The sequence below is a fragment of the Arachis hypogaea genome, chromosome 4 (genome assembly GCF_003086295.3).
Source record: "Arachis hypogaea cultivar Tifrunner chromosome 4, arahy.Tifrunner.gnm2.J5K5, whole genome shotgun sequence".
Taxonomy (NCBI): Eukaryota; Viridiplantae; Streptophyta; class Magnoliopsida; order Fabales; family Fabaceae; genus Arachis; species Arachis hypogaea.
Window position 1 is genome coordinate 7,899,527 of NC_092039.1, and position 24,464 is coordinate 7,923,990.

At 26.0% G+C, this 24,464-nt stretch overlaps 1 pseudogene; it reads left to right on the forward strand.

Annotated features, from left to right (window-relative positions):
• The first annotated feature begins 22,014 nt into the window (after nucleotides 1-22,014).
• Nucleotides 22,015-23,682, forward strand: LOC112796119 (E3 ubiquitin-protein ligase BOI-like; annotated as a pseudogene).
• The last annotated feature ends 782 nt before the right edge of the window (nucleotides 23,683-24,464 follow it).

Here is a 24,464-nt window from a genome sequence, read left to right on the forward strand (position 1 = left end):
AACATTGATTAGTTAGTCCGAAGGAAAAATACATATGTTAGGTGTTTGAAAATCATGTTTCAATGAATATCACAATTTCAAATCTAAGATTCTCTAATGTATTTTTTGGAACCTCTCTTCACTCCTATTCATGAGGAATAATGAAACCTTATAAAATATATATTTGCATTAATTATTTTTATAACAATGACTAATTATGAATTTGATAATTAAAATATATAATATAATATTTTTTAATTATATTTAAATTAAATTAAAATTAAAATTAAAATACTAAAATTAAAATATAGTTATATTATATATCATATTTATATATTATTAACTAATTTAATAATTAAAATGTGTTCATGATATTTTATTTTAAAATTTAAAAAAATATTTTTTTCGAAAATTAATAAATTTTTTTTATATTTTTTTATTTATCTCTCTCTTTTTTTCTATTTCTCTCTATCCTTTTCACTCTATATATAATTTATCATTCATATTTTATATTAGTAATTTGATAAATCAAAATGTGTCACCAGATATTTTTATTATAATTAAAATAAAATTTTTTCTTAACTTCCAAAATTAACAAACTCACTCTCTCATTCTTTATCTTTATCTTTCTCTCTCTTTTCTCTCATTCTCTATTTTTCTCTACCCTTATGTTCTACAAAAAATAAAATTAACAACATAATATAATTTAAATAAAAAATATTATTATATACATATTTTTTATTTAATTTTAAATTTTTACTACTTAAATTTTTAATATATATTTTTACTTTTTTTCTTTTTAAATATTTATTACATATAATTTTAAAAAAATACTAATATTGTAATTAAAAATTAGAATCAAGATTCAATTGTTTTAAAGAAAATGAGTTAATTTTATAACTATTAATATAAATTATTTTATGTTAATATCTAATTATATTTTTATATAGATAGAAAAAATATTATTTTTAAATAGCAAGCATAAAAATTAATTATTTCTATTTGTACAATAAACTTAATACTTAATCAAATATAAAAATATAAACGTTAAATTCTTTCAAATTTTAGATAACGAATGTTAAAATTAAGTAAAAAAAAAATTAAACTCTTTCATTTGAAAATAGTAACTAAAAAACTTATTATTTAATTTTGTTTAAGACTCTGGTCTTCTTAGCCGACGAGAACTTTTGTCCCTTACGACCATTTTATAAAAGTATTTTAATACTATAAATTTTTCATGTCATAATCTATAATATCAGTCATTTTAAAAAATTTATATTCCCGTAATAGTATTACGGATAAAAATACTAGTATTCTAATAATTATTAATACAATATAATATTTAATTAGTAATGCATTTTTAATTAAATGAGTTAAATTTTATAAAATAAAATAAATACTTAATTATACTTAATAATTTTTTTAAATAATATAAATTATCTCTAACTAAGATATATTTATAATAATGATCCAAAAATATTAAAACAAAGTTAATTGTAAATATTTATACATCTTACACTAAGATAAACATACCCATTTCAAACTAAAAGACAGTATGATATTAATCCAAAAAAAATTATATGGATCATTACATGAATTCAATCTCTTTAAAACCATCAGATTTTGCAAACAGCATTTCAAAATAATTAACAACAAAATTGATAATGAAGCATGTCCTTCGAACTTCAACTCTTCCTTGAAATCCTTCAAAAATTATCAAGAAACTATCAAGAACCAATCTTACATTCAAGAATAATAAGAACATGAAGTATACATCAAGAAAGTACCATATATACATCCCTGATCATCAGCATTCCATCTCCCAACAGCAATATCTCTCCCATATCCAACAGCAATAATGTCTTTCCCGTCAGTAATTTGGCTCATCACTTCCCTTGTCAAGAAGAATCAAGAAACTATCAAGAACCAATAATTCCCTATTGAAATCATGAGTGAATAATCCCCTAATGTAAAGAAAAAATGTATCTAAGATTCTCTAATGTATCTGTTGAACCTCTCTTCACTCCTATTCACGAGGAATAATGAAACCTTATAAAATATATATTTGCATTAACTAGTTTTAGTATAGTTTTTTTTAACGATTTCAATAATTTCCTATTGAAATCATGAGTGAATAATTCAAAGAAAAATGTTCACGTATGATTTTTGAAGCACAAATAATTATAAATCCACGTCCATTTTATTTTATTTTATTTTTGGGTAAAATTCAAGTTGATTCCTATGGACAGTACTAACCTATTTCTAGAAAGATGACCATTAGATTTAAATATCATTGTTATAATTAATTAAGGTATGCAACAACATTAACTTAGGAGGTAAACCAAGCTAAGAAGGCAAAGACAATATTATTTACAACTAATAATGTAAAGAAAAAATTAGTTTGAATGTGGGGAAACTAAAGGAACAGCAAGGATATTCAAATTGTTTAGCCATAACATATGAATGAGTATGGTACAATGTAATAGGTGTGATTATGTTTGCATGTGTTTTTCATTTTTCAGTTTAGATATGTTATAAAATATTGTGATAGCTCTTTATTTTTTTATGGCAATGTCAAAGAAAAATATCTAACCTATTGTAACAGATTATCTAAAAATAACGTGAGTAACACTGATCTTTGCTTTCAACGAATAACCACTCTCCTCTTCTATTAAAAAAAATACATTCATCTTCCTTTAAATTTTTTATAATATTGATTGTGTCCAATATATATACTAAATCTTCTGTATAAATATAATCCTTATAATTATTTCATAAAATAATTTTTTAGGAGAATTCGTATTATAACTAAGCTAGACAATAGGTCATGCTGATTTAGTTAAAATTTCAAAAAAAATATTTTTTTATTTTTAAAATAAGTAAATTGTCTTTAATATTATTTTCACTGAATTTTAATTATTTTAATTTCTTGTTAAAGAAAATTCAATTTCATCATTACATCAAAAAAAATTAATATATATTTACTGTATATCAAATTAAATAATAAAAAATACAATTTTTAACATCAACCATCTAGCTAGATATAAAAACTCAACTAATTAACTAAATTTTTATCAATATTTTAGTTAAATATTAAGTTATTTTCACGTATCATATATACATATATCAAATACAATTAACCAACTTTAATTTGTATAATAATGTTTAATTTCCATCAATTTAATCAAAATAATGGTCCCTTATGTGTATTTAACATGAGTACGTTTTCGGCTAGCGCAATCAAGTAGTTACCTTAGCTTCAAGATTGAACCGCATGAAAATAAAATACAAACAGAACAAAGTTCAATGGACAAAGCTCCTTCTTATATAATAGGGTAAAATATATTTTTTGTCTTAAAATTTGACAAAAGTTATAAAAAATATTTTTAAATTTTATTTTATTTTAATTTTGTCCTAAAAATTTTTTATTTATATTAAATATATCCGTAACGACTAATTTTTTAAAAAAAATTAAAACCAATTCAACAACAATTTCATAAAAACAACCCCTAATACAAGCAAATCAAGCATAATTTTCATGCATTATTGTTAAATTAATCTTAAATTTTTTTAAAAATTTAGCCGTCGAGGGTATATTTGATGCAAATTAAAAACTTTTAGAACAAAATTAAAACAAAATAAAATTTAAGGATATTTTTAAAATTTTTGTCAAATTTTAAGAACAAAAAATATACTTTACTCTATCTAATAATTATTTTTCAATGATGATAATAATAATAATTTGATTTTAGAGATAAGTGAACTAACCTAATTAATAGCATATATCACTCAAAAATAAGTGGGTTGAGTGTGAGAACAATTATGCGCATATATTTGTGAGATTTTATGCGCTTTTTATTTTTCTTTTAAAAATGTATGTAGACTTTATAATAAAGTAAATTTATTCTATGCTTTCTTTTTATAACATGTCTTAGTGATTATATATGCTACATCACAAAGTGTGGTCTACTAGCGCATTTCTAGGTAAAGCTAAACATGGGCATCTCAATTAATATAATTATCACAAACTGAAAATAAATTAATTAATTAAAAATGCATGGCTATGTCCTATTGTTTATAAATAAGTGCAGGATACAGTTCATTGCTTGAAGAATATAACCACTTAAAGTTGAATTTAGAAATAAAAATAATATACACATAACAGAATTGTGATATTAACTAAGCAAAATATTTTTATTAAAAAAATCTTTAATTAATCATTGTATAATTTAAAATGATTTCTCAAGGAGAATACTATTTGGAACAATATATGTGATGATGAACACTATTACACTAAGATTATTATGTAGGAATTTTAAGTGGATGTGTGATAATGTATTTTATTTAGACAAAGTATTTCTTCATATGGTATAAGAGGACTATAATTGGATTTGTATAATAATAGATTCTCCATTATTATTTGAGATAATTAATATGATAATAGCAAGTTGTTCATGCATGATTCAATATATATATATACACACACTCAAAGGGATTAAGAAGCAAGTAGGACAGCTATGTGATTCATCGAACACAAGTTAAAAGAATAATAACAACCTTAATGTGATTATATAATAATATAGTAAAATAATCTAAAATAACTCAAATGCCATAGTATTCTCGTACTAATCTAAAAAATTGTAAATTCGAGTCTCTTTATCTTTTTAATAAAAAAATCTAATTCATATATATATATATATATATATATATATATATAGAGGGCTAGCAATTTTATTAAATTTTGACCAGCATGTAATCAGTAAAAAAAAAATAAATAATCTTATACTATTAAATAAAATTTTACATTATTAAAAATATTATTAATGACTACTTAATGACAAATTACAAAAATTGCTGACTTTGACACTCCTCATATATATATATTAGATAATTTGATTAATTTAACTAAATTTTTATTTAACAACTCACAAATATCAACTTGACGTAAACTCAACTTCAATTCACCTGAGTTTTCATATATATATATATATATATATATGAGACTAACATTAATTTCATTTGGTTAGGTTGACCAATAAATATTGTTGACGGAAAACAGTGTCCTTTATTGGTTACGTTGTTGTACTAATTAAAAATGTAACCCACTAATTGGCGTGCACATTACTTATGCTGCAAATTTTCTAACAGATTTTTTTATAAAAAAAAAGAAAGATAAAATAATTGTAGCAATAATTATAATAATTGAGGGTGTCAATGAAGGATGAAATATCGAGTGGATTGTTACATCGGTGAGAGTGCACAGCATATGAGATGCGCCGGCACCACAGCGGATGAGTCGCCCCCATTTGTCCGTACGCAGACACAATCAGTAACAAAAGGTGGTACCGAAAAACGGGGAAACCGCAACCCAACATAAGTGGGTCCCATGTGACCCAACGAGTAGGGTGATTTCCATGCTATTGCTATGCATCCTGCACGTGCACCATCAGTCCCTCCGTGAAAACTCAAAAACAATATAAACCAAGCTTTTACCTTAGCCGCTCCATATCCGCTTTCATCTCAGAGTAATTAGTTTATCCAAATCAATTTTCAAAAATTTTAAAAGTACGTATTTTAATTTTAAAAAAATTAATATAAAAAAAATATTTTTAAAATTTTATTCTAACAAATAAATTAATTTTTATTTATTTTTGACAAAATAATTATTTAAATAAGCCTCTAAAAATTTTTAAAAAGATGTTTTAATTTTCAAAAAAATCAATACACATATCAAATTTCTAATATTTTTCGTTAGATATCACAATTCACTGTTCATGAAAAAATATAATAAAATAATTATTATTATTAAATATATAATAATATTATACCATAATTTTTTATATTTTAAAAAAAATAAATTTATTCATTAAATTTTATATATATATATAGTCACTCAATAATAATAATAATAATAATAATAATAATAGAAATTATTTTATAAAAAATTTAAGATTAAAAATCATTAAATTTTAAAATATTATTATTTATCTTATTTGTTTTGAACAAAAAGAGTGTATCAATTTGTTAGTGTCATCGTTCACATGCACAAAGCTAAGTTAATAATAATAAAAGTTGATATATAGTACAAGTAAAATGGACAGGAGACTGTTATGTCTGGCAGAGAAAAATATTAGGATTGATCTATCTATTAATTCTTTTAAAACTAAAATATCTGCGTTTAAAATTTTTAGAGACTAATTTGGATAATTATTCTACTAAAAAATAAACTAGAAATTGATTTATCAGTCAAAGTAAAATCTTGAAAATTAATCTGTATATTAAATTTTTAAAAAACTAAAATATTTATTATTAAAATATGTAGAGACTGATTTAAATAATTACTCTCCATTTTATTGCGTGCAAAAATTTTCAACTTGAGATAAGTGGATTTAAATCTTTTAAAATAAAAAATTAATTACTAATAAATTTTGAATTTTTATCATATATAAATTTTATTATTTTAATTCAAAAATTTATTAAATATTTATTTTTTTACTTTATTAGTCTACTCATTTTATAAGAGTTTGATTCGAGTTTAATATAAAAAAATATTTTTTTAAATATTAAGATTAATAAAATGATTAATCATTGATTAAATATTTTTATTTTTTTATCAACATCTTCACTTTAGATGAACTCGAATCTAATATAGGAATATATTGCATTAAATTAGATTTAGTAAAGCCTCAATTTATTTTTACAAAAAATAATCTAAGTCCAATATACACATTTTTTATTTTTATATTTGATTCAATTTTTTTTAATTTGTTAATTGGATATGATTGGTATTGTATTAGAGATATAACTATTTAGGTTGTCTTTTTTATTAGTTTAAATTTTTTAGATGAATAGTTACATGATATAGTATAAGAATTCTATATCCTAAAAGTCGTAGAGTTTAATTCTTGGTAAATCTCAAATATTAAAAAAAATCATAAGAGAAATAAAAAGAAAAAAGAATACCTATGTAAAAATTAAGTAAAATAATAATTTATATTGCATCTTCTATCAGTTTAAACTTTTGGAATGAATAATTTTATGACATATTGTAAAATTATTATATACAAACAAAATTTTTAGATTTATTTAAATTTAAAAATATTATTCAATATTATTGTTTTTAAAGACTATAAATACAGAGAGGGAAAGAGCTAAGGAACATGACAAAGATCTGAAAATTTAAAATCGAGAAGAGTATCGACAGTTAGAGCATGAATCTTTTTTCATTTTTGTGAATAACCTTCCTGAAGACATCTAGAAGTGAAAATTGTTTCAGTTGTTCAATTGGATGGGACGCATAAATGACATATATTTATCACGTAAACAAAAAAGTGATAATATATACATTTTTGCATTCATACGATACACTACGAAGGGAGAAGTTTTGAAGACAATAAGAAAAATGAATCGAATGAGGATGAGAGAAAAAGTTGTGTTTGTGGGAGAAACGAAGTACAGGAGGATGTTGGATTTGTATGGCATGAAGAGGTCATCGAGAGGAGAATATAATCAAAATAATACTATTCGACAGTCACAACACGAAGAGGCTCATATTTACGCACGTCTGAGTACAACAGAGGCCAAAAAGGAGAAAAAATAATAAGATCCACATGGGAACGGGTGGACAAAAAAGATGGAGGTAGCAGTGACAAAAGAAAATTTGGACTGAATACAAAGAAGCCTAGTAGGAGAGATGACAAAGGCCATCGATTTTAATTATTTGAAAGATATGATTGCGAAAAACCTGCCTCAAGTCATCCAAGTAAGAGAATTTGGTGTTTATAAAGCTCTACTGACTTTTGATTGTGTGTTGAGTGCTAAAGAAATTTACACCTTTAAAATGAATAGTATCCTACAATTCTTCTATAGCATACGGAGACGGGAGGAGGCAGAGCATAGTGAAACTATAAGAGTATGGTTAGAATGCTTTGGAGTTCTTTTGCATGTCTGGTCAGTAAAAATTTTTAAAATGATAGGAGGTCAATGGGGGTGAAGTAGTTGGATGTGATAAAATGATAGAATCGTGCAATTTCTTTAGTGTTACATACGTGCAAAATAAAAGCTGCGTTTTGGACATGATCAACGAATAAATACATATTACAATAGGCCTAAGTGGTTTTGATGTTTTGGTAAAAGAGGTAGGAGGAGAGACATATGGTTTGGGGTGTAAGTTAGAAAATACTGCTGTTAGCGGCACAAGCAGCAAACAACGATATAGCGGTGCAACAATTGACTATGCAGAAACAGTTGTAAAGTCGAAAAGACAAACAAACATGCCGAAATACAGGGACCAGGAGGCGGAGTTGTTAATAACGGTAATAAGGGAGGGTGAAGAAAATAAGGAAAAATTTGTAATTTCAAAAAAAAGTTGAATGAATGGAGTAATGATAATTCAAAAATCAATCACATGAAAATGGTAACATATGATTCAAATCAACAGGGTATTAAAGGAATGACTGATTTTGTGGGAGGGGATATTATGAGTGACGAAGAAGATTCTAAAAGGATCAGATCGAAAATTTTTTATAACAGACTTTTTGGACTGGAAAAGGGAGCCATAAGAAAAAGAAATAATTCCTAACTCAATTGAAAATTGGCCAGATACACAAATTACTACAATAAAGACATACTTTTGCAATTGAGCCCAATTTCATCATTAGTTCCAATCCCAAGTGGCACTGGGGCAGGAGTTACGGGCAGGCCACACCATTCTCAACCGGGTCGGGTGAAACGTGGAAACAGGGGAGAAAAGAACCCCGTTCCTAGCGCAACTGTTCAAGGAAGAGAATACGGCGTTGGAGGCACTGCTTCGAACATTCATTCATGATCATGCCGAGATGGAGAAGGACGAGTGGCAAACATGGGACCAACACCTTGGTGTTTTGTGTTGAAGCTTGCCCTTTTAGCTCAAGCACGGAGAAATGCAACATTGAGGATGACGTGAACAGGAATGAGGGTACCATTGATGTAGAGTAGTTGAAAAAGGTTGAAGCTGTGTCGACACGGTTGGCTATTGGTAACAGAATGAACGCAGGTAAAGCTGGTGTTGAGGATGTTGAGGGCTCGGCAATGAGGGGCTATGAAGATGATGAAGAGGATGTTGATATGCTGGGGGGATTAAGGAGGCGAGCAATAAAGGGGATGATGATAGAAACACTAGTACTGAGGGTGGGAACGAGGCTGGCAGTGAAGCTGAAAATAAAACCAGGACAGATGAGCATGTGGATCATGAAATTGATGTTGTTAATAAATGTAGAGGTTCGACGGTGGGCAGGGAGAGTTTAGTGCAGGGTGGGAATGAAATTGGAGAGACTATAACGGAGGGAGTTGGTAATGAAAATATGATGGCAGAACGGGTGACAATCAGAGTTCAAAAGTGGAGGAGCAAATAATAGAAAACAAAAGGATATGGAAATTAGCAGTGGAATATGGTGCAATGTTATACAATTAAGAAGATGATATTATGGCGATCCTCCAAACTCAGAATGAAGACAATGCTAAAAGAAAGATTGGCAAAACAAAAAGCGAAAGTAAGATGATACAAACCCAAGAATAAAAAAAAGTGTGTAATAATATTTTAAAGTGATTTTTAATTTATAGAATGTTAAGGAGTTGAAGGGGGATGAAAAGTTGAGAATGGTAAAGGACTTAAAGATGAAAAATAGACTGAATATGTTAGGTTTGATTGAGACTAAAAGGCATATTGTGACGAAATTTGATGTAGCACGACTTTGGGGAATGCGATAGTGTGGGATGAAAATATGTTGCGTCTGATGGTGCATCGGGTGGGTTGTTGTTAATGTGAGATGAAATTATGTTTAAGATGAATAATTATTATGAAGGAGAGAGATGGTTATGTGTTGAAGGAGTTTTCATAAACTAAGAGATTAAAAACTTGTTGTGTGGGAAGAGTTAAGCTATATTGCTGGATTATTCCAGGTTCTTTGATGCTTCATGGGAGACTTTAATGAGATTGTCCAGGTGGAGGAAAGAAAATGTACGGGTAGATTAACAGTAGTTAATGAAGAATTCAACAATTGGATACAAGACATGCACTGAGTGGACATGTCGCTTAATGAACGTAAGTATACATGGTTTAAAGGCTGTTCATGTAGTCAGATTAATAGAGTGATGGTTAATTTAGAATGGATTGAGGAGTTCCCAAAGACTCGATTAAGAGGAGGATTAAGGAGTTTGTCAGATCACTGTCTGATGGTAGTGGAAGATACAAAGATGAGAGGTGACCCAAAACCATTCAGAAGCATTGACTCATGGTTTACACATAAAAAATTTCTAATAATGGTTAAAGAGAAATGAAAGAATTTAGGAGAAATAGATTTCACAAATAAATTAAAGGCTTTGACAGTTTCATTGGTAAGATGGCACAAAGAAAATTGTGGTGACATGGATAAAAAAATTATAAAGTTTGAGGAAGAGATAAAGAAGATAGATGACATGATAAGCAGTGGGGTGTATGATGAAATAGTGGAGGTAAAAAAGAAGGTGTTGGTGACTTGCTGTGACAGATGGCATGTTAGAAAAGAGATGCACTAGAAACAGATATCATGGTCTCGGCATGCGAAAGATATGGACCAAAACACTAAATACTTCCACCAAATAACTTCTTCAAGGAGGAAGAATAATAAGATTAATGCTCTGGTAATTAATGGAAGATTAGTTAGAAATTCAGCTAGAATAAAAATTGCTATTAGAAAATTTTATAAGCAATTGTATCATCCAGAGAAGTTTCCTAGGATTTCAGGAATGGAATGGTGGCTATAATATCTGAAGAGGATTCTGTGGCGTTAAAGGTATTGCTGTCAGTTGAAGAGATTAGAGAGGCAGTGTGAAACTGTGAATCATCTAAAGCACTAGGTAGTGATGGGTACAACATGGACTTTATTAAGAAATATTGGGATGAGATTGGGACTGGCAACTGTGATTGCTTTCTTTCAGACATCCAGGCTACTTAAAAACTCTAATATCACATGGGTTGCGTTGGCACCTAAGTTCATTGGGACCAAGAAAATAAAAAACTTTCACCCTATTAGTATGGTTGGATGTGTGTATAAGGTGATTTTGAAGGTGCTAGTTCGGACGATGAGAGCAATGATGCTAGGACAGGTTAAGGAGACTCAAATTGCATTCGTCAAGGATCGTAAAATATATGATGGGACATTTATAGCGTGTGAAACTGTGCATTGGCTTAGATTAAGGAAAAAGGAACCAGCAATAATCAAGCTAAATTTTCAAAAGACATATGATAGAGTCAAGTGGAGCTTTGTGGACATCATTTTGCAGAAAATGGGGTTTGGACAAAGATGGAAAGAGTGGGTTATGGAGTGTGTCGGCACAACTTCTATGTCTGTATTGATAAATGGTTCACCAACAAAGCCGTTTATGATGAAAAGAGGTTTGAGACAAGGTGATCCACTATCTCCTTTTTTGTTTGTAATTGTTGTTGACGTCCTACATAGAATGGTCGGAGAGGCAGTTAGAAACATACGTATATCCCTTTTATTGATTAGGAGAGAAAATATAGAATTGTCGCACCTTCAGTTCGCAGATGACACTATGTTATTTTGTCTCCCAAAGGAGGAGTCTATTAAGAACTACAAGACACTTCTATGTTGCTTTGAGTTGATGTCGGCGGGGCTAAGTATTAATTTTGACAAATTCAGTTTGATCCCAATCAGTTGTGACCAACAGTGAGTGCGACGTATGTGCAGCTTGTTTGAGTGGAGGAAAACTACTCTTTCAGTCAGATACCTTGGAATTCCTCTAGGAGCTAACCCAAAGTTGGTCAAGACTTGGAAGCCAATAATAGACAAAGTGAAAAAATTGGTGATTATTAAAGCTGTTCTAAATAGTTTGCCGATATATTATTTAAACTTATATAAGATGCTAAAGGCTGTTGCTGAGAAGTTGATTTCATTATAGAGAAATTTTTGTGGAGTAACGATGATGGTAAGAATGGCATGGCTTTGGTTTGATAGAAAGTGGTTCAGGCTCTAAAAAAGTTAGGTGGTTTAGGAGTCGGAGATGTGATGGTCCGTAATACAACACTTTTATTTAAGTGGTGGTAGAGATTTTCAAAAGAGTAATGTCCATTGTGAAAAAGGTGGTATGCTCTTGTAATAATCTCAATCCTAACGAGCTATTATCCATCTAGGCATTACTTACTAGAGGAGGTCCATGAAAAGATGTGTGTCAGATACAGATTAAGGAGCAACATGTAAGAGACAAGATGATAAGTGGGTTATCCATAAAAGTCAGTGATGGTAGAAGAACTCAATTTTGGAAGGACGTCTGGCTATATTGTGGTCATCTGAAGAATAGGTTTCCAAGGCTGTTTTCGGTTTTAATCGAAAAAGAATCTGTCATAGGGGTCTGTGGGTTTTGGGACGGGTTAGAGTGGATTTGGATCTTCCAATCGAGGTGTGAGGTATTCCAATGAAAATTGGAACTTGTGAATCATTTATGTGACACGTTGAGGCTGGTCAAACTAACGGCTGACAAGAAAGACAGACATGTATAGAAATTTGATAGATAAGATATTTTTTTTCACTAACTCATTTGTGCAGGTGTTGTAGGAGGAAACGCTCCCAAGAGATGTATCAAGTTATAGTTTCACCAAGACTATTTGGAAAAGCTTAGTTCCTTCAAGAGTGGAGCTGTTTGTTTAGTTTGACTTGATAGATATGATGAATATAAAAGAAAGATTATGTCAGCTTGGGATAGTTAATCATGAGGATAATATATGTGCTTTATGTAATAAGGATGTTAAAATGTTCATCACTTATTTTTTTGATGTGAATTTACTTAACAGGTATGGTGCACATGATTATCTCATTTTGACAAGTAATGGTCCTTTGCCGGTACTGTGAAAGAACATTTTTAAAGTTGGACAGGTACAACTGTTAGGAAGGAGGAGCTCAAGAAATAGTTCATTTGGTTATTTGTGATAGTTTAAAACGTTTGGATGGAAAAGAATAGGAAGCTATTTTAGAATAATAAAAAAAAAGGTGTAGAAGATATTATTAATATGTCTTTTCTTAGGTACCAGGAGTAGAAGTGTGAAAATCCCTTTTGTTATTGATGGCAATACTAAAGATGACAATAAGATATGTTTTTGTTTTGTAAATTGTTAAGTGGTTATCATTAGTGTTGGTTTGTTTTTGTTTCTTCACTCCAAATTTGTGTTGAACTCCTTTATTTAAAAAAAATTAATTAATAAAAAAAGAAATAATATAATATATTTTTTTTCGATATATATAGGAGGGCAAAACACTACAATAAGCCAAGGAGAAAGAAATTTTACACAAATCAACCAAATAGAAAATTGGTTCATAAATCCACCAACACACATTATTATATAGTTCGAATCAATATGTTTCGAACTAGAATTTTATGTAATTCGAATCAATATGATTCGAATTACTCACACATGCAGACACACTATAATTCGAATCAAGCTGATTCGAATTACACCCACAGTAATTCGAATCAGGTTGATTCGAATTACACTCATACACGCTGCATATAGTAATTCGAATTGGCCATATTCGAATTATTCATGATTTAATTTTGCCCATTCTTTTATTAAAAAATTAATAATTGATTAAAAAAATTAATAATTAAAAATTTAAAAAAATATATATTTTATTTTATGTATTAAAAAAAAGCTAACAAAATATTTAATTATGAGACTTTTTTAAAATATTAATGAGCTATCAATTCGAATTTCATACAAGGTTCTTTTGCCCATTTTTAATAGCTCATGAAATTTTTTTTAATAAATTTATTTAAATTATACCACAAAAAATATTTATTCTATATAAAATAATTTAAAAAATGGTTTAAAAGATGTTAGGAGTACTATAAAATTTATAATGTCTTAATGACTTGGGACATTAAAAAAATACTCTACATAGTCAATAATAATTTAAAAATTAAAAAAAATATAGTTATAACTAGTATTTACCTAAATTACTAGAATATTACAAACTTTTATAGTATTCATAATATTTTTTAAGCCATTTTTTTAAAAATTATTTTGCATATAAAATGGCTAAAAATGGCTTAAAATGCCCTTTATTCTATGCAAAATAATTTAAGAAAAAATAGCTTAAAAAATGTTAGGAATACTATAAAAGTTTATAATATTCTAGTAATTTAGGTATATACTAGTTATAACTGTTTTTTAATTTTTAAATTATTATTGATTATGTAGAGTATTTCCTTAATGTCCCAAGTTATTAGGATATTACAAATTTTTATAGTACTCCTAACATCTTTTAAGCCATTTTTTAAATTATTTTGTATAGAATAAAATATTTTTTTGTGGTATAATTTAAATAAATTTATTAAAAATGGGCAAAAGAGTATTGTATGAAATTCGAATTGATAACTCATTAATATTTTAAAGAAGTCTCGTAATTAAATATTTTGTTAGCTTTTTTTTAATGCATAAAATAAAATATATATTTTTTAATTTTTTAATTATTAATTTTTTAATCAATTATTAATTTTTTAATAAAAAAATGGCAAAATTAAATCATGAGTAATTCGAATTTGGCCAATTCGAATTACTATGTGCAGCGTGTGTGAGTGACCTGATTTGAATTACTGTAGGTATAATTCGAATCAGCTTGATTCGAATTATAGTGTGTCTGCATGTGTGAGTAATTCGAATCATATTGATTCGAATTACATGAAATTCTACTTCGAAACATATTGATTCGAACTATATAATAATGTGAGTTGGTGGATTCATGAACCAATTTTCTATTTAGTTGATTTGTGTAAAATTTTTTTCTTCTTGACTTATTATAATGTTTTGCCCTAATTATTATCTTATATTTTAAATGTGTATATAATTTGATGTCTCATGTAATGTCACGTTATAAAAAAATAATTTGCTCTCTAAATAATAAAGGTTATTGAGCAATTGCCTAAAATTATATTAGCTGCTGCTACTACTACTACCTGCTAAACAATAAAATTTATAATTTTTTATCATTTAGTGGTATTATATTTGGCATAGATCATCAAAACCTAAACTTGGGGAATTAAATTAATAAAATTAGGGCTACAAAACTAAATTGCTAACAAATAAATAAAACTTGATTTACTCTCTCAAATGTTAGAAGATTAAAAACTAATCTGTCGCGGATTTAAACTCTATTTAAAGATTTATGTCTGGTCAAAAGGTTACTACATGTACAACGCAGGATTTAAAATCTCAATACTTATTTAAGCAGACAAATAAACTAACTTCTCGACCAACCTAAATTAATTTACAAGTGTACAATATTAGTTTGACATTTTAAGCCATTTTAAAAAAATGAATCTTTATCAGAACACAATTTTTCTTTTTAAATCCTTTGTAAATACTCAATCCAAAACTGGAGAAAAAAGATTTGACCTATTAATCATCACTTTTCAGCATTACTATAAAAAATAATCACAAATTAATCAAAAAACACACCACATTAAAATTATTTAAAAAACCAACAACCAAAGTATAATAACCGATCCTCATATAAATAAGAATTAAAATTACATGACAAAAACACGTATTAAGTTTTTTTTTTATATATTATTGAGCACTCTAATTATTATGTTTGCCAAACTTCATTTTGCTTCCAAACAATTTTATCATATTAACCACATATATCATTTTATTTTTTTAGTCTCACCTCATTCATCAGAGTCCTCATTCACCAGACATTTATATTAGTTCTATCTCATTCACTTCACTTAAAATTATTATTTGTCATGACCACACTCTTTTATTCTTTTTTTTATCTAAAATTGTTATTTGTTATTTTGAACCAAATATTTTATTCTATAAATTTTATTTCTTAGATTTCGTTGCTCTTTCCTTCACAATTTTAAAAATATTTAAAAATTTACAGACACATATAAAAAGAGTTCGATCTGCACAACTTACAACAGAATATTTGAATCGTATTTAATTAAAATTTTTGCGGATATTAATATCTAATTCGCCTAAAGACGACAGACATAAAATTAAAAGGGGCATCTACCCCACAAAATTTAAAAAAATATTAATACTTATATATAAATGTCTATATTTATGTTTTATTATATATTCTGTTTGCCCTCAAAATAAAATATAAATAATTTTTTACATTTTATATTAAAAAATATTTTCTTAAACTTAGTATATATAATAATTATATTGCTAAATTTAATTTAGTATAAAAATAAAAAATAAATTCAAAAAATAGCAATAGTTAATTTTATTATATTAGTTAATTAATTGATAATTAAATTAAACCTTAGTTTTTTAATAAAATATAATTTAAATTATTAGTGATTTTTAAAAGGGTTATTTAAGATAAAAATATATTATCTATGTATTAATATTCATCATTAACATGATCTTAATTATAATAATTACTTTAGTTAAAAAATTTATTTATACTGTAAAAACTATAATTAATAAATAGCCTTCACAATTAAATACGAGATAATAAAAAATAAAATAATTATTTAAGAATATATATAAAAAATAATATTTGTTATGTTAAAAATAAAAAAATTTATTATAAATTATTTTTTTATTATTTTAAATATTATAACATATGTGCGAAATTATCTTTTTATTATTATAAATACTATAATAAGTAATCGTGCGTATGTTTTTAATTTTTATCAATACATATAGATAATTATTTTCATTTAAAATTTTAAATATATCTAAACTAATTTGGTTTGATTGATTGATAAGTTTAGTCGTTCGTTTAATTAATTGTTGGGAGATTAAATTTTATTTTGTATATATAATAATTTATTAGCCAATTACATGTTCTTAAATAAAATTTAAATTTACATAGATTAATTCTTAATTTATTGAATATTGTAAAAAAAAATTATATCTATACTAATTTTATTATATTTTTCTAAATGTTTTGAGCCCGGCATTGAATTCACCGACTTATAAATATTATCGTAATCAATCCACCTATACATAACAATAAATATATAATATTAGTATTGCATATGTGGATCCAATCCTATATATTAAGTAAAGAACAATTTTAGGTGATTCAATTCAAATAGAAAATAGTAGTTACTTTAAAATAAGTAATAATTACCTTAGTAATTGAAAATTACACACATTATATATATGACACATGAGAGGTAGCTAGCTAGTAGTTAGGGAGAAGATATTCCCACACTCTTTTATTTAATTTTTATGGTTTTTCCTTAAAAATACCATTTTTTTAAAATGTAAACTCTACTAGATATAATTTTTTAATATTTTTTATATTATTGTGAAGTCATTGATTTACTATATTACTATACGAATGTACATTTAATATTATTAGTAATAAAAATAATTTTGTAATGATTTAATTATTTCAACTTCTCAAATAAAATATTAATTAATATTGTGTATTTGTAAAATTAATTAAAGAATTTAATATATGCTACATGTCCAAATTATTTTAATAACTAAATTCAATTAAGTTGGGTCAATAACTTATTCGTAAAAAAATCAATTAGAGAAAAAAAAGACGCATAAGAATAAAAAAATATTGATTAAATTTAATTACAAAAATCATTTGTTCAACTAAGAACATATCATATAGAAAAATAAATTATTTTTTTTAAAATTAATAATAATTTGTTTTAAATATAATCTTTTGTATTAATTAGATTAAATATAAATTTAATTAGTATATTTATTGGCAATGCAACTATAAAAGTATATATATCTTTAAGTTATTCATTATTTATGAAAGAAATTGTTTATTGGTAAAACCATCCATAAATTAATGAAATCGTGTGGCAATTATTACTAGCCTCTCCATCACATATAATGAATAGTTTATTTGTAAGGTTAAAAAATCGAAAAAAAAATTGAACACCAAACTACACCAAATAGTGTACAAAAAAATTAAACATATGTTAATACTCGAACAATAATTTACAACATTATATATATTGTTTACTTTTTTTTTATAGTACAAACTACAAAATCCACCTTTTGGTCTATGAAAGATTTGTTACCAATTTAGTTGAGTCGACTAAATCTTAATGATCTTATTAAATTTAAGTTTTGTATAATTCAATTTTTCAGTCTGTTAATTGAGTAATTGTTATATATATATTCTTAAATTATTAATATTAAGAGATAATAACTAAATTTTAAAGTTTGACAGTCATACATATTTATTTAGAGATCACGAATGCGAGTTTCATTCTTAACTTAAAAAAAATACAATACAAAAATAGATTTGTTATTTAAAGAATTGCTTATGCAATTTTAGGTATAAGATTCTAAAATTAACTTAGATATTGCAAATAAAGATGATAAAATTCTACTTATCACATCTAATTTAAGTGTTTTAATTAGTGACCAACACAACAATAATCCAATTATGCAAAGCTCCAATGTTTGAATATATGAATCTTAAATTAAATTATTTGGTCAAAGATATGTAATGTTCATTTAGTATGCTCTAGCTACACATTCTTTTTTTTGGCACGAATAAAAATTATTAAAAAAATTATAAATGAATAAAGACTAAAGAGTAATTTAAAAATAATTTAAAATTTTAATATTACATATATACAGAAAATTAGCCACGTTTTAATTTAGATATTTTTTAAGAGTTTAGTTAATATATATTTCTAAAACATATATTATTAGTAGTAGAAATTTTAATTTTTTATTAAATATAAAATAAATATATTAAAAATTTATATTTTTTATATTTTCAATAAAAAAATTTTCAATTTGTAGTTTTAATATGTATTTTTAAGATACATAATAGATAAATAATCCTTCTTTTAATACTTGGTCAACAAAAATATTTCTATACTAAATTTTAAGAGTTTAATTTTAACGCATTAATAGTATAATTTTTTACATAGTCGTCCAATTATATTTAATTTTTTGGATAATCATTTATATTATCAATATAAAAAGTAATTATTTTTTTAGTATAATATTACATAATTAGATATATGCATAAAACAATTTTACACTGTGAGTATATTAAAGTTAAATTCAAATTTTAAATTTTAAATTCTAAATCTTAAAATTTTAATAGTATTAAAATACAATATTAATTCAAAATATTGATTAATATTAATAAAAAATATTGATCTTTAATATTTTTTTAAAAAAATAGAATTAACAAATAAAATTAAAAGTTGTTTATCCCAAAAATGTTATTAACACTTATTTTAAAATTTAGACATATTAATTGCAAATTAAAGTAACGCAAGAGCACATTTAATTTGTCAAATTTAATTGACCGTATTACGAACGAGTAACTTCTTATTTATGTCTTAATTAAAAAAAAAACATTTTCATTTATGTTTGACAACAGATCAAATTAATATATCACAAATATATATATATATATATTTTATCTGCGGGTTTGAATTGAAAATGTACACATATTTCGTTCCATTTTCAAATTTTATTTCACAATAACGTAACATTTGTGGCAAATATATTTACCTATTCAAGAACGTTGATTACAAGTTTACAACATATATAGAGCAGAATCTATTACAATAATTTACATGATAACATGAAAAGAAAGATTTGTTGATGATAAAAATTTATAGAAATTACATCTTATTAATTTGTTAAATTATATCTTGTTGGATAGATACTGGAGATGGCAGTAGATATTCAAATTCACGATATTTATTTAAAAAAAATACTTAAATACATATATATATATATATATATATATATATATATATATATATATATATATATATATATATATATATATATATATATATATATATATATATATATCCGTGGAGATGTGGTGATTGGATAAAAGTCTATCAGTGGATAAATATTAGATTGGGATAGTATTATGGTACCTAAATCGTGAAAACAACCGAGGCAAGAAATATTTAAGTTAATTTATATTTATTATAATAAAAATATTATTTATATACTAAAATATTACTATTTCATATATTTATATATATATATATATAATTTAATTTATTTTTATTATATATTTATATTTTAACATATATTTTATATTAATAATTGATTTTGATGACTAATTTTTAATATACACGTAACATCATTATTACTATAATTGCTTAAAAACAAAATCTTAAAAGTGCGTAATTATATCTTATAATTTATTCTTATTTTCTACTATTTTTTTAAAACTTCCCCCAAAGACCAAAATTAATTGTGCTCGTAATATTAAGATATTTATTTTTATTTTCAAACTATAAAAAATTTAATCCAAATATTTCCTATTTTACTGCCTCACAAAATCACTACTCAAATAATAATAATATTATTATTATTATTATTATTATTATTATTATTATTATTATTATTATTATTGGTTTTATTATATATTTAAATATTTTTGTTAATTAAATCCAATCAAATTAACTTAAAGTTAACAAAAATTATTCATATAAGTCTGTGTGAATTACACACTTCATTCTTCTTCTTCTTTTTCGTATTTTTTCTTTTTTTTTTTTACATTATTTTCGCTCATCTTCCTTTTTTTATTGGTATTGTTGTTGCTGCATATTTTTTCTATTTCTTTTTCTCTTTTTCTTCCTCATACATTATTATAATTTTTTTAATTATTTTTTTCTTTTTTTATTATTTTCATTTCTTTTTTAAGAACATTACTTTTTATATTAGACTTAAATAAACATATATGTATTATATTGCAATCTTATTTAGTTAATAAATGTAGATTTATACTTATTGAGTTGAATTTTTGTTAAAAACAAAAAGAGTACACGAATTTATTTAAAGTGAAACCAGAATTTAAATACAATAATATAAAATGTAAAAAGTAAATTACATACTAAAAAATCACATTGACTCTATAAAATAAAATAAAATAGGATTGAAATTACTTAAAATTAACACCAAAAATTCAGTAACACAACACAAAAAATATTAATTCTTTCTAAAAAAATTACACATTTAATGAATTGAATATTTATCTCATATATAAAACAACACATAAAATTCTAAAAAATAATATCGAAATATTTTTACTCTAACACCGATATTTATAACTAAATAATGTGATAGAATTAAAAATTTATTTTATAAAGATTTGAGTTGCAGACTCACAAATTTTAATTAAAAAAATATGCAGATAACGTAGTGAAATTAAGCAAAATAAATGCAAAAATTCAATAGATAATGAACAATAGCATTTACGTATAAGAAAAAGACGATATACTTAACTAATATATAAAATAACATATAAATTTTTAAAAAATAATACCAAAATATTTTTATTTTAATACTAAAGTTTCCAATTAAATGATACGATATTATTTCATTTACTTTTCATTATATTATTTTTTCCTTGTTAAGTATTTTGTGATGATAAATTAACGTGGAATAAAATTACTCTCTCTTCATGACGATAAGATTGTGCATCCAGATTTGCTCCTAATGCAAAAAGGCAATAAAAACACGAGATTAGTGTGAGGAAGCTGTCAAAACAAAAATGGGAAATAAATAAATGGTAATTTTTCTTACCCTTTTTCTTAGTTAGGAATACCCGGAAGAATTATATATTATGCAATAGCATTCTTATTTTGGTGTCTATATGATGCACATTCATTGATCTGCTCCATTATAAAAAAGAACACAATAAAAAAAGTATAAAGTAAAAAGAAAAAGAATAAATGGCCGAGACTCCCAAACGAGCAAAATTGGAAGAAACGTCATTGAGAATCCCATCTCATATGAAAACCAAAATCTGACAAAACCCATGTTTACTTTTCTCAAATTTGGGTAATTGAATTAAATTTTTTCAATAAAAATTGAATGCCTTGACAAAAGAATTGAATTAATATAAATATAGATTTGATTAAAATAAAAAAAGTCCATATTTTTGATATTCTATAATCCTCCATAAAATTATGCTGAAAACTTTCCTGTCTAGAAGAGTTGCGTTTGACTTTGTGCCTCTCTTTATAACGCCCACACATAAACACAAAAAGCCAAAAAAGAGCCAAAGATAAAACCTTGAAATCATCTCACCCACTCTCTCTATCTCTCATTCATTCATTCATTCATACATTTCTAAGGCCACATCTATTGCATGCTCTTTGCTTCATCCCCTTCTTATTCTTCTCCTTCAAACCACCACCACAACAACATCAATCACCAAAACTATGGCTGTTGATGCCACTTACATGAATAATCTCTTGCCTTCTCAGTTACTTGTTAACAGGTATATTCATTTTTTTTATTATTGATTTTTTTTTCACTTATTTTAGACTCTGTTACAAATTGTGCTGATATTTAGTATGGTATTTTTTCTTTTTTATATTCTTACAGGGAAATAATCAGACCTAGTATTCAACAACAGCAGCAGAACCAGGTCTTGAATAATAATTCAGCTATGTACAATAATGCTCCTCAGATGAATTCAGCTTTGGTTCCAAGCAACAATCAACAACAATCTGTGATGCAATTCTTCTACCAATCCAACAACAATGTCTGCGATCCAAATAACAAAACAGATAGTGGCCTCACTTTCCATCAAAACAATAACAACATGGTTTCTCTCCAAAGGAAGCGTTCCAGAGACTTATTCATATCCGAATTATTCACAGAACAACAACACAAGAAACAACAACAACAACAACCACCACCCTTCATCAACCAAGATGTTCTCTTCCAATTTCAGAACCAAACTCAATCCGAAATCGACCGTGTACTCGCCCATCATGTATGTAATTAAATTCTCTTTTTTGAAACTTCCCATGAACACCCTTTTGGAAAAGGAAACTGTTGACGTCTCTAACTCTTTAGGGGGTCATAAATTTTCAAACTTTTCTTCAAAAAAATCACGGGTTTAATTTTCTCTCTTCTGGGTCGTCATTAATTAATGTTTTTTTTTGGTTGTGCAGACAGAGAAGGTGAGAATGGAAATGGAAGAACAGAAGATTCGGCAATCTCGGCTTATCCTAAGCCTGTTACAAGAAACAATGGCGAAGAAGCTGAAAGAAAAAGACGAAGAGATTCAGAGAATGGAGAAACTGAACATGGCGCTTCAAGAGAGTTAAGAGCCTCTGCGTAGAGAACCAAGTATGGAAGGAACTCGCTCACACAAACGAGACAACAGCCAATTATCTCCGAACAAATCTCGAACAGATCCTCGCACATGTCGGAACCGGTGCCGGCGCCGGCGCCGACGACCACCGTCACGTCGGCGCCGACGACGACGCAGAGTCATGCTGTGGGAGCAATGATGATATTCTTAACAATAACGAAAAAAAGTGTGGTTCGACGGAGGAGGAGACGGCGGCGACGGCGGCGGTTGGCGGCGGCGGAGGAGGAGGAGGAGGAGAAGGGGTTAGTAGGATGTGTAAGAGTTGTGGGGTTCGAGAATCAATAGTGCTGTTACTGCCATGTAGGCATTTGTGTCTTTGCACAATGTGTGGGTCCAGTGTTCGGAATTGCCCTGTTTGTGACTCTGGCATGGATGCTAGTGTTCATGTTAATCTCTCTTAGATTTTCTTAATCTTGTTTTTATTACATTCAAATTAGGATTAGATAGTTTAAAACTAGACATCAATAGTTTTTTTTTTTTTTTTGTGGGGTTAATAGACAGTTTTAGAGAAGTAAATCAAGGAAAAATGAAAATATATAAAAAAAATAAATCTAAAATTCTTTTGTTTGTATATATATCTCCTCCCTCTCTCTTTTTTTTTTAATATAATGTGGGTGTTGATGCCATGCCTGTGGAAAAAACACTTGCTAAGGTGAGAAAAGGTAAGTTATAGTATTTTTCACAAAATATTATCTATGCTGAAATGAAATTAAATGGTAAATATTTAATATTCAGTTATAATTATGTGTATTCAACTTCAATTCTGCAAACATATACTAGATGAATATTATTAGTGGTGAAGCTACTCTAGGTGATAGGGTAAATTATGTTTTGTTGTGGTAATTTTTTTTTGTAATTTAAAAGTTTAAGTAAATCCAATATTAACGTGTGTCTGTTAATTCTAAATTGTTTACTATAGTATTTATTGAATTTAATTATTCTGTGTTTTGATAACATATTTTAATAGTATATTATTTTAATAGTATAATAATAATTATTTTTAATTTTCATATTCAATATATTTTTAATGTAAAGAATGCATAAAATATTTTTGTGGAATATGTCTTTAGAATATATGTTAGTAAGAATTTTTTTTTTTTTTTTTTTGGTGTTGGAATCACTATGATAATATTTGATAACTCTTAAGCAACATTTTAGGAGAAAAAATAGTGCTATTAATTGTTTTGTCTTTTGCAAAATTTTATGGAATTTTATAAAATTGATGTATTGAATTTAACAAAATTCTGAATTATAATTGTAATATATGTATATAGGAGTGTGTGTTAAGATGAAGAAAAACAGGAGGAAAACAACTCTTTAACAGTGAATGGTGGTTGGAAAAATAAAAATAAG